Genomic DNA, 12,035 nt, shown 5'->3' on the forward strand with positions numbered 1-12,035 from the left:
TAGCACATGTTTTAATGCAGCGTTTTTACAACCTAAGGGAATCTCTTTTATAGCGCCGGCAATTTTACCAAATCTAGTTAATTCTTTAATGATACCCTCATTGCCAACGAACGGGGGAACATTAGATATTGTAACTTTCGTTGCTGGGGCCGATAACGGAGTTGAACGGTTCATTAATCCATATGCCGCTTTCAATCAAGTTTTTCACCTGATTTTCATTTCTCAAAAAAACAACAACTGCCTTATTCATTCTTGACGCTGAACTAATATTTTCATGTCCGACCTCGGCTCCTACCGCAAGTAGCACATCTTCAATCGATGTATTCATCTCCGGCATACACCTGAAACCATTCCGGAGGGTGAGAGGCGACGCTCCCCCCACGGGGGTAGACGTCATACTGCCTCAAACACACACACCACGCGATATATGAAAACAATCTACCCCTCTTACTACAACTGTGTTCAAAAAGGTGTGAATCAAAAAAACCAAACAAAAACAAAAATAAAAGAGGAATTAAATAAAAAACATCAAGAAAAAATTAGTAATTTAGAAGAAAATAGAAAATTAGTAAACGCTCTCCCACACGTGTCTCTCACACACGCACCCACTCCCAGCATCCACTTCGATAGAGAGAGAGAGAGAGAGAGAGAGGGAGAGTACAAACACATTTATACTTCTTAAAACTACAGCATTCACACTGTGGTGTTTAATCTCATTGTTGTCATATTGAATCAGGCTAAGTGGTGAGACTGATGTTAACGGCAACAGACTGTGGAGTGAGATGGGCAACCTGCTATAGTCTGGAATTAGAGGTTATGTAAGAAGCGGTGTGGCACGTGTTGCATTTAGGACAACCTGCTGAGGTCCTTCCAAATCTCCCCCTCTTTTCCCTCTCCTCTTTGCCTCCAACCCATCTCCTCTGCCCATTTTTCAAAGTATTTACTTCCCTAATTATTCCCTAAGTATTTACTTCCCTATTTAGTTCCTCTTCTTGTAGTTGAATCTATTACCCCCATGGAAATGTATGTAGTTACTGGTGAAATAATCTTGATTATTATTGATCACATTTAGGGTTAGAGGTTTTTCAGAATAAAGACATAAATGAGATTGTCAATAGTATGGAGCATATATGTTCAGTCCACCATGTTTTTACTGAGTTAGATAAATATTAGTTGCTTGTAGTTATTAAGTATGGCTGTAAAGTAAAAAGATCAGAGTGACTTTGACAAGAGTCAAAATGTGATGGTTAGATGAGTCAAAACGGTCATTTACCAAAATGGCAAACCTTAAAAATAAATATACAAAAATGTACTTAATAAAAATACAATGCAATTTTACTTTAAAGTCTGTTAACTGGAACAACTAATGTTGTTCTTAATGCACTTTAATTGTGTGGAAGTAGTGCTGTCCAACTTAAGATATACTTAAGTATATTTGATGGTGCTAAAGTGGAACTATTACAAGTATGCTTTAGGAACACTTTATGTATTTAGTGTTTAAAGACTGATACTATTTAAATATCATAGAATCCTCGTCAATAGTGACATTAAAACATATTTTAGGCTTAGTATTAAGAAATGAGCATTGTGCAGAAGTACAGTGCCCTCCGCTAATATTGGCACCCTAGGTAAATATGAGCAAAGACGGCTATGAAAATAATTCTGCTTTGTTTATCTTTATGATCTTACATTCAAAAAATTCACAATATTCTAACCTATCATTTAAGTAAAACCATGGAAAGCAGGGGGAAAATCTCATTATGAAATAAATGTTTTTCTGTAGTTCATGTTGACCACAATTATTGGCACCCAATTATTGCAACGTCCTTTATTCAGGATGACAGCTCTGAGTTTTCTCCTTTAATGATCCCTTCAGATCCTTTAGTTTCCCAGCTCCATGCTGGTGCTTCTTCTCTTCAGTTCAACTCACGCATTTTCTATAGGGTTCAGGTCAGGCAACTGGGACGGCCATGGCAGAAGCTTCATTTTATGCTCAGTGACACATTTTTGTGTTGATTTCGATGTTTGATTTGGATCATTGTCCTGATGGAAGATCCAACCACAGCTCATTATAGAACTTCTAACAGATGCGGTCAGGTTTACATTTTTTATCTGTTGGTATTTGCTAGAATCCATGATGCCATGTATCTGAACAAGATGTCTAGGACCTCTGGCAGGAAAATAAGCCCACAACATTAAAGATCCAGCAGTATATTTATCCGTGGGCATGGGGTACTTTTTGTACCAAACCTTCCAAATCTTGAGTGTTTGCTGCCAGAAAGCTCTTATTTTAGTTTCATCTGACCACAGAAGCCAGTCCCGTCTGAAATTCAAGTTGTGTCTGACAACTGAATATGCTGGAGTTTGTTTTTGGACGAGCAAGGAGGATTTTTCTTAAAACTCTCCTGAACAACATGTGGTGACGTAGGGGCTGTTTGAATTTTTTTTTAGTCTTTTGACCCCAAGACTCAAATTATCTCTGCAATTCTCCTACTGTGATCCTTGGAGAGTCTTTGGACACTTAAACTCTCCTCCTCACCATGCATTAGGACGATATAGACACACATCCTTTTCCAGGCAGATTTGAAACATCTTTAGTTGATTGGAATTCTTAATTATTGTCCTAATGATGGAAATTGGGATTTTCAATGCTTTAGCTCTTTTGTTACAGCCACTTTCTATTTTGTGAAGCTCAACAATCTTGTTCTGCACATCAGAACTATATTATTTGGTTTTATTCCTTGTGATGGATGATTAAGGAAATTTGTCCTTTGTGCTCCTCATATTTATAATCCTGTGAAACAGGAAGTTATTGCTGGACAATATCATACTCCTAGTCATTCTAGTGTGCTAAATAAATGCAAATATGAATGGGAATATACTTCAGATATATTTTACTCATTATAATTTCTAAGGGTGCCAATAATTGTGCCCAACATGCATATGAGAAAAACATTTATTTCATAATGTAAGTTTCCCCCAACTTTTAATTGTTTTACTTTAATGAAAGGTTAACATTTTGTGAATTTTTTGAATGTAAGATCATAAAGATAAACAAAGCAGAATTATTTTCATAGCCGTGTTTGCTCATATTTACCTAGGGTGCCAATATTAGTGGAGGGCACTGTAGTACTCCAAATAAAGTTTAATTACAATTTTTGTCAAAGTCTTGAGTGATATGTCAGTAAATATGTTAATAAACGTAAATACTTACTATCAAATAAATGCATTTTAAATATATTACTTTCTTACTAGGCTTGTGCAGTGTTCTTGGTATGCAGTGGTTAATACCTACCAAGTTTGGTGCAGGGTAGGACAACTGGTAAACCAGTGTCAGGGTCATGTCTCACTGATGCACATGGCGAGTGAAGTTTGGTCTGATCACACACATAAACTAATGTAGCTCAGATTGCTGAAACACTTAATGCTAGCCATGATAGAAAGGTGTTAGAAAACACAGTTTGCTGCATATTGGGCTGTGTAGCTACAGGTCAGTCAGAGTGCCCATGAAGACCCCTGTCCACTGTTAAAAATGCCTACAATGGGGATGTGAGTATCAGAACTGGAGCATGGAGCAATGGAACAGGATTGCTCGGTCTAATGCATTATGCTCTGTTTTAGATCAGGTGAGTGACCGTGTGCATTTGCATCATATACCTGAGGAAGAGATGGCAACAGGGTGTATTATGGGAAAAAGGCAATGCTATACTCTGGTCAGTGTTCTGTGTTCAGTGGATCTTTAGGAACACAGCTTACAACTGTATAACAACACCCAAGCAAGCAGAGAGCAACATGTAAATGCCTCCTTTAGAACACATTTTCACCTGCATAGCAACACCATGACAACCACCCATAAAACACTAGGACCACTCACATTGTCTTCACAACATGCAAAACTGAATATTTATTTGACATTTTTTAGAAATTTCAAGAAATTTCAGCATTCTATCTCCATTTCATTGAGAAGGCAGCAGCTGCATAGAAGTGTGTTAGAGATTGTGGTGAGCTTAAATCAGAGCAATGTGTGATATGAGCCGGGTATAAGAGGCTGAGAATGCAGAGACAGCTGAGGACTGAAGAGGCAGAGAGAGGCACCCAAAAACAGATTGCCCCACCCAGAAGAAATGGCAGAAGCCATTTGGAGCCACTAGAAAAGAAACAGAGCCTGGCAAGGGGTTAGTTTATATAAATAAATAAATAAATAAATAAATAATCATATTTTAAACTCATATTTAAAAAAATTGGGGTCACTTATGTTGTGTTTAGACTTAAGTTTAGTTCACACAAGGGACGATAACTATATAAATAACTATACAGTTTTAATAATCTATATAATTCTGTGAGAATAACAACATAATTATTTACACATTAATTATTATTGGAACTTTTCATTTTAAACAACATTACTGTGTGTTGGTTTGGACACTAATATGATTCTTGCCGTAGTTATCTTTATTATTATTCTTGGCGTGAACAGGCATTATTAGCAGATTATTAAAGTTGGTACGTAACAACATTCATAAGTTGGTGACATTAGGCAAAAAGTTAAATAAGAGGCAGAGTAATTTTGAATATTGGTGTATGTATATTTGCCACAGATAGGTGGTTGTAGGAATCGCACAACAAAGAAGATTATTAGAAATACAAAAGTCTTCAGGAGAATTACAACCACGTACAACACAAATAATAACTAACAAAGGATTGAAGAAAACAGGGAGTATATATACACACATAGTAAATGAGGGAACTAAACAGGAACAGGTGGACATGGATTCACTAAACAATAATAATAGAAACTAACTCAAAATCATACAGACATGACAGGAACTAATTTAACAGAACATAATCATGACAATATTATAATTAATAGACTTGATGTTACACTATATTACTAATACAAAAAATAAATTTCAATATATTTGCGGTAGAAAATGTACAAAATATCTTCATGGAACATGATCTTTACTTTATATCCTAAAGATTTTTGGCATAAAAGAAAAATCAACAATTTTGACCCATACAATGTATTTTTGGCTATTGCTACAAATATACCCCAGCAACTTAAGACTGGTTTTGTCATCCAGGGTCACATATAGTGCTTCTGAGGTTATACACTCCCCTTTAAGAATGTTATGCAGCCCATTTTGATGTTGCCTGTGTTTATTTAATTGCACATACACCTGTAATATAGGAGTTCAAACTTACACCAAGTAAAATACTGATAGGTGCTATATGGTGCAAATAATGGTAGAGCTTATTTGCATCTCAGTGTATTGTTGTACAATATAAAACAATATACAATCAGTATGCATATTCTGTCTAAATGATTGTATGTGTTTAAACCATAAATAGATGATTCTTTGTTGGGACCTAAAAAAAACAAAAAAGTCATACAGGTTTGGAATGTCAAGAGGGTGGAGTAAATGATGACAGCTAATTTGACTTGTTTAGCAAGATCTGTCTTCAAACTGCTGCTCTGCCACGATAGTAGTTGACCTGAAAAAGAAAACTGACCATAAAAGAAGATCATTTACACTAATCCCTGTTATTTTAGTTTTAGTTTTGTGTTTTCTTTGGGGAATGTCAATTTATCATCATGGCAGAAACTAATTGATATTGATCACATTCAAGTTGCTCACTGTACAGTTAAGTTGATATCCATTTCAATATCTATGAAAATACTACTCATTTAGCCTTTTTGTGAGGACATAGACTTGTTTGAGAAAAGAACAGTGCTACATGGCAGCTTGAAAATAACAAATTACATAGATAAACATAAAATGTCAGTCTTGTCATAGGCCAACTAGTGATAAAATGCTTCCTGTGTTTTTTAGGGAGTAAAAATTGAGAACAATAGGTACTTAATCATGTCATAAGAGAAAAAAAACAAACACACACAAAAAAAAAACAAGGTAAATGTAAAAATCTTCTAATTTAAATTTCCAGTGTCCAGCAAAATGTATTTTAACAACACATACTGAACCACTGTCCACAAAATAATTAGCATACTTAAATGTTTTATTAGGTCCAGTGAGTGTGTGAAAAATGTTCTGCTTTATTATTTTCATTGTGCTATTAGAGATGAGAAAATTACACAATTAAACTTTATTAGAAGGGATGGGGATGACAAGGTTTTATGTGTCAGAATGACGTTGCTGGAACAGACAAAGCCTTTTCTTTTGGCTATTGTTTTCACCAAGGTGAGCATCTGTATGACAAAATTCCAAATCACAGTTAGGTCAAGAGCCTGGAAGTGATGTGAATGGTCAGACTTTCTCATCACAAACACACGCCAAGTTTACTGTCATCATATACTGTATAGAGAAACAGGTAGACACACAAACCTGCCCATTACACACTGCATCACATCACAACTCAGTGCTGAACATTGCAGTTAATCTTCTTTCATTATTGCTTTGACACACCACAGGACTTGTTTGCTCAGTGCTTTGGAAGAGGTCATATATCTGTATAATGAGCCATGAATGACTGTGTCCCCCCTTTTAAACAAACTTTTCAAAGCATAAAAAAAAAAAATTTTTTTTTTTGCAAGTGCATGTTTGTACATTTATGCTGTTAACACTAAAAAATAACCTAGTCTACATTAAATAAAAATGTAAACAAATACATTTTCAAATAATGACAACATAGCTGCAAGCACCAATTAAGGAGCCAAGCACAATAGAGGCAGAATGAGGACCAACATGGCAGTGAGGATCAGACGAAAAGCAACAATAAGTAATTAAAGACATCTTAAGGTGATTTTACCTGAACTGGCAAAAAAAAAAAAAAAAAAAAAAATCATTAATTCAATCATTAGTATTGTGATTTACCAAATTGATGTTGTGTTGCCAGTGTGATGTGATGATGATACACAGAAAGTTTTGAGCCAATATGTCAAAGCTTTGCAGAGATACAGCCTCAGATGCAGTTTGGCATTAAATGATAAACATTTTGTCTATCAACACCAAATCCGTAACTTTTTAACAGCATGATCTGAAGATGATCAGAGTCAAATTTGGTGAAAATTAGACAGGTGATCTAGGAGGTGTTCAAAAAAGTAGGTTTTCAATGCAAATCAAAAGCATTTTTTAAAATTTCATTATTAATGGTTAAAGGGGTCCTATTACACTCTCTTACAAAGTCTTGATTTTGTTTTGGGGGTGTACTAGACCATGCTCTCATGCTTGGTGGTTCAAAAAACACATTATTTTTCACATAATTTACATTATTACAATACCTTTCTCCCCAGCTTGGCACAAATGGCTCGATAAGTTCCGGTTTGGATGAAGGCTTCCGAAAAAAGAAATGATTGGTTAGCTGTCCCAGTGCGTTGTGATTGGCGAACAGCTTAGACAGTGTTTCAGTACTGCCACACCCCTTGCCAAAGCAGCAAGTTCTGTCTGCTCCATTATAGTTAAGGATATATTAAGGTATAGTTGACGCTACAGTAGTGTTGGATTCTAACGTCAGCCTGCGAGATTGCCAATACATTATATTATCGTGCTAATTTATTTAATTATTTACATACTTTCATTGCCGGAAATCAGCTTCAGCATAAGGCTAAAAGCAGCCTAATGTTTTTTTTAATTTATTATTATTATTATTATTATTATTTTTCATATGACTTAATTTGTATTTAACATGACAACAATTGAATAAAAACATTGTAAGTTATTAATTACAATGCTTACATTGCCTTAGTTATTCAAAAAGCAGCTACAGAAAATGAGCAAATAACATTATCAAAGAACATCATCACTGCTATTTAACCTGTATGATGAATAAATCTCTTAAATCCCACATACTGCACACGTCTGAGGCGCGTTAAGGCTCCAACAAGGCCACCGGAGCTGATCACGGCCACTTTAGTCAATGCTTGTGTTTACACCAGCCACGCATCGCCATGTTTCCACCCCCTATACTGCACGCGTCTGCGGCACATTACTGCTCTGACGTGGCCACTGTAGTCAATGCTTGTGTTTATGCTAACTGAGCTGTGGCTCATTGAAGCGTCCCAGAAGTGGCTCTCCGAGCTGCATACTTAGTTTCATTGCCCGAAACCAGCTTCAGCATAAGGCTAAAATCAGCCTAATGTTTGTTTGTTTGTTTTTTTTTTTTTTTTTTTTTTGTTTTTAATATGACTTAATTTGTATTTAACATGACAACAACTGAATAAAAACATTGTAAGTTATTAATTACAATGCTGTAGCATCTGGACCAATCAGACATACAGTTATTTGTTACATTTAACAAATAGTCTTTAAACCCAACAAGCCAGCTATATGCTGGAGCTCTGGAGACGACCCCACCTCTTTCCTATTCAATCACAGACAAACCTTTCTTTGACCTTCCTATCACACATAGCCAGGTCATTGTGTACAGTATTACTGCATTGTATTTTAATTTTTGTCTGTTGTATTTGTATTTGTAGATCTACTGTTTTATGCATGCGTTATGATAGATGTTTCATGTTTGTTTGTTTAGATTAGTTATGTGTTAGTCCTTTGTTAATAAAACTCTTGTGCACAAATTACAGTTTTGATTCTGATTCTGCCTTGCAAATTAATGTCCCTTTATGATTCCGATTCGAGCTACATGCTCTAATGCAATGGTACTTTAAGAAAGTTATTTACTGTGGCCAAGAAAATATCATTTCTTAGAGCTGATATAAAAATTATACTGAATGTTCGCTGAGCAAACAGATTAGTTGATGGAAAATTAATTCTGCTACAGTTACTACTGGTAGCTGATATAAATAATTGTAATTAATAATAATTAATTGCAATTATTTATATACATTTTCCCTTATATACATTTCAGGGGGCTCTGGCCTGCATAAGGGTGCTTACCACTGCGGGTGGAAAATTGTTGGAGTCCTCTTGGTCGCCTCCAGGGACCTTAGATCTAAGTTCCAGAGATCTGGGTGCAGGTGTCAGATTGTGCCTCCTAAGAAAGGAGGTTCTTTCTCATAGGAATTTGCCAGGGAGGGATTGATGATAGGAGAACGAGCTCCGAGAACCAGGTTCTATTGGGCCGAAACAGGGCTACCAAAATAATCTGTTCTGTATCCTCCCCAACATTGCACAGTGTCTTTGCAATAGGGCTCACTGCAGGATAAGCGTGCTTGCGTAAGCTGCTCGGTCAGCTGTGTGCCGATGTATCTGTACCGAGGGGGGCCTCGGTCAGGCCGTACCACCACTGGCAATGAGTGGATTCTGGTGAGGCGAACAGATCTACCTGTGCCTGGCCGAACCGACTACAGACCAGATGAACCGTCTGAGGGTGGAGCCTCCACTCACCTCGGAGCGAAACTTGTCGCTCATAATGTGAGTGGCACACAGAAGCTTGAGTCTGTGCTGGGTCTAGAGCAGGAGATGGCGGGCCAGTTGTGATATGCGAAAGGAGCGTACACCGCCCTGGTGGTTGATGTACGCCAACAGTCACTGTGTTGTCTGTGTGGACCAACACATGCTTGCCCTGAACTAAGGCCGAAACCTCTTCAGGGCCAGAAGCATTGTCAACAACTCCAGGCAATTGATATGCCAAAGCAGCCGTGGGCCTAACCAGACCCTAAGGCTGCATGCCCATTGCACATGGCATCCCAGCCAACTTGGAAGCAACTCTTGTGACAACAGTGCATCTGGACACTTGTTCCAAGGACACCCCTGCCCGTAGAAACAAAAATCTCCCCAAGGGCTGAAGGTTTGCAACACAAAAGTGTGATGTACACACAATGTTTGCCTGGGCACCATGCCTGTCTCAGGACTCGGCAATGAAGTCAGTTTCATATGCATCATATATATATAATGCATATATAGATAGGCTCTTTCGCACCCTTTCCCAAGAGGGTTGCGATTTCCACTTGAAGGACCACAGCATTCTCGCCCTGAGCCGACTTTGTAAGAGAATGCCATAGAACTTAGCGGACACCTCGCAACCTGAGTTGTGTAGCCGAGCCAGGTGGTCCTGAGAAGCCAACGGGAGGGATTGGGATCCCCGCTAGCAGTGTCAGAGGAACTACACCCGACATACCTGGAGTGGGGATGTCATGGCTGAATAGAGCAGAAGGCGCCGTGCCTGGAGATGAAAAGCCCCAAGGAACACGGGGTCCCTTTGCCAACATGTAGAGACACCAGGTGAGTGCCCAACACATCCTGGTCTGCAGTCTCAGCATCTGGCTGTCTCATGGAGGGCCATAGTGCTGTAAGATAATCAAGAGAAGGAGGAATGCTCTTACTGACCATGTAGTGGCTGTCTGCCGGATGACAGACAGTCGGAATGGGGTTGGATCCACCTCTCATCCCCAGGTCGAGAGTGTATCTGGATAGGTCAGTAAGCCCGCCTTCTCTGGGTTGCTCGTCTGACGAATACTTAGAAACCTATCGAGGGTTCTAGGTAACCTACTGACAAGCCACCTTCCTACGAGAACTTGGGTGAGCGGGTCTGGCCGCAGGCCTGGCTATTGCGGGGCCTCAGTAGTTCTGCAGGGGGCCGTCCGGGTGACGAGCAGGCGGGGGTACAGGGCCGGAGCTCGACCCATGCCTGAGGCAAGATAGATGATGGCCTCTGCCTGCTTTTTTTTCGTGAAGAACTGGTATGCAAATTCTACCACGGTGTCGCCGAATGGATCGACCTGGGAAATGGGGGTTCGAGAAGCGGACTTCTTAACTTCCCACATTTTTGCCAGGTTAAGCCACAAGTGGCACTCCTGGACCAACAAAGTGGACATCGCCCTTCCCAGAGCCTGCACCACAACTTTCATAGCTCAGAGAGCGTAATCGGTCACTGAATGCAGAATGCAGGTTGGGACCACCCATAGTACAGATCTCATAACACCTTGGCCTGGTACACCCACAGGATGGCCATGGCGTGCAGGGCGGACGCAGCTTGTACAGAAGCCATGTAAGCCTTTGCCCGGAGAAAACTGGACGGGAGACTTGGGGAAATCCCGTCAAGCGGCGGCGTTTTGCGGGGAGTGCACCGCAGTCGCCCTCTCTGCTTGGGGAACCTCTGTAAGAGCGACCCCTAGTGTCGTACACTCAACACAACGTTGGAGTGAAGAACAGATAGGGATTAGTAGTTAGTAAAGGAATAGAGTGCAGGTCTAAAAGGGTCAAGTTTTATTTTTATTGAATTAGAATAGAATTAGAATAGAGAATGCTAGAGTTACAAGATCAAATAAAGGTGGAATAGATGTGTTTTTAGCCAATTCTTGAAGATGACTCGGATTGAGTTGAGCAGGTCATTCCACAAGGTGGGAAAATTTAATGTAAAAGTCAGTGAAAGTGATTTTGTCCCTCTTTGGGATGGTACAATAATGTGCCATTAATCAAAAGTTATCAGCATGTTTGGAAATTTTATTATAACGTTTGACTACAGGGTGGTGCTGCCCCTAAACTACCATCAGGGCATGGTGCTGAAAACACATACCAAGTTTTGTAAAGATACACTAATGCATTCATAAAATATAGCATTTTATGGCAAAATTAAAAATGGCTGATGCCCAAACTGTTGCCCAAAATAAGCAAAAATAATAATTTTTCATATCTCCTGACCACTAGGTGGCACTGCGCCGAAACTATGGACAGATTACGCTAAAGCAGGGATTTTCAAACTGGGGTCCGTGACACAAAGCCAAGGGGTCTGCAAAATAATTTGCTATACTGCATTTTCTGGACTACACCTTGCGTTTTATTATTTTCTCAAACGTGCTATGTTTTATATTCCAAAGTGACTTTTATAATGCATTTAATGTCAAATAAGCAAAACGTAAACACTTAAAAGTTTCTATAAATATATTTCTCATGTCTGAGTGACAAGTAGACAGTGGTGATGAGTTTTTCTTCATTCCAGGAAGAGGTTCACAGAGATCAAGATGGCAAGTGCATTTTGTTTGTTTGTTTGTTTATTTTACAAAAGTACAACGTTTCACTGTTATTTGGAAGGTACACAAATAAAAACAGAATGATTTGAATGATGTCTTGCTCTTATCTAACAGATATCCCATCTTACCGCAGCCGCTGATATAAGAA

This window comes from Labeo rohita, chromosome 5 (assembly GCF_022985175.1).
Source record: "Labeo rohita strain BAU-BD-2019 chromosome 5, IGBB_LRoh.1.0, whole genome shotgun sequence".
NCBI classification, from domain to species: Eukaryota; Metazoa; Chordata; class Actinopteri; order Cypriniformes; family Cyprinidae; genus Labeo; species Labeo rohita.